Source organism: Phalaenopsis equestris, unplaced genomic scaffold (genome assembly GCF_001263595.1).
Source record: "Phalaenopsis equestris unplaced genomic scaffold, ASM126359v1 Scaffold186894, whole genome shotgun sequence".
In the NCBI taxonomy this organism is placed as follows: Eukaryota; Viridiplantae; Streptophyta; class Magnoliopsida; order Asparagales; family Orchidaceae; genus Phalaenopsis; species Phalaenopsis equestris.
Window position 1 is genome coordinate 1 of NW_018206843.1, and position 689 is coordinate 689.

The window sequence follows — 689 nt, forward strand, 5'->3', positions numbered from 1 at the left end:
CGATCAAGCTTGCTAATGAGATTGCCATTTTCAACCAAAAGGAGAAGCTACGCTTGCCCGACCAGGGAGGCGACGACACTGAGATTAAGACTCCTCTTAGCGGAGGCATGGGCGGACTCGATAGATCAGAGCACCTCCTCGGCATCTTCGTTCCAATCGGCATCGAGAACGAGAGAGGTCTTCCGATTGGCAGAGGAAACTCGCACTCGACGGAGCAAGCGAAGGTGAATGGAAAAGGGGTAGGGGAGTAAAAACTCGAAGCAATACCGCGGGCCGCAGGGTCTCACCGGCTGCCAACTCTTCCCTCAGATTCGCGTTCGCCGCGAGTAAAGCACCGCTCCAAACGATCTTAAATTGAGACTTCCCGCCGCACCGCGAAGAAAAATTTGTGCAAAACAAACCCTATATCCATTTTAGCCGATTCCACGCAGGTTAACTGCCATATGAATTGTAAATTTAAAATATAATTAATAAAATTGCATTTTACGCAATATTATAAAAATATGTTGAATAACTAAATATTAAAAAATAACTGCTGGCTGTGGGGTTCGAACCCACGCGCACTTGTGTGCAGAAGATCTTAAGTCTCCCCCCTTAACCACTCGGGCAAACCAGCTATTCAAGTTTATATTTTATTTTAAATGTTATTTAATATAAACAAAACGATAAATGTCTAACTTTTAATATAT

General features: G+C 43.8%; 1 non-coding gene across 1 annotated transcript; it reads right to left on the reverse strand.

Moving 5' to 3' along the window:
- Positions 1-533: 533 nt before the first annotated feature.
- TRNAL-UAA lies at positions 534-616 on the reverse strand. Its single transcript has one exon. It is a non-coding gene; the product is annotated as a tRNA-Leu (tRNA).
- Positions 617-689: the final 73 nt, after the last annotated feature.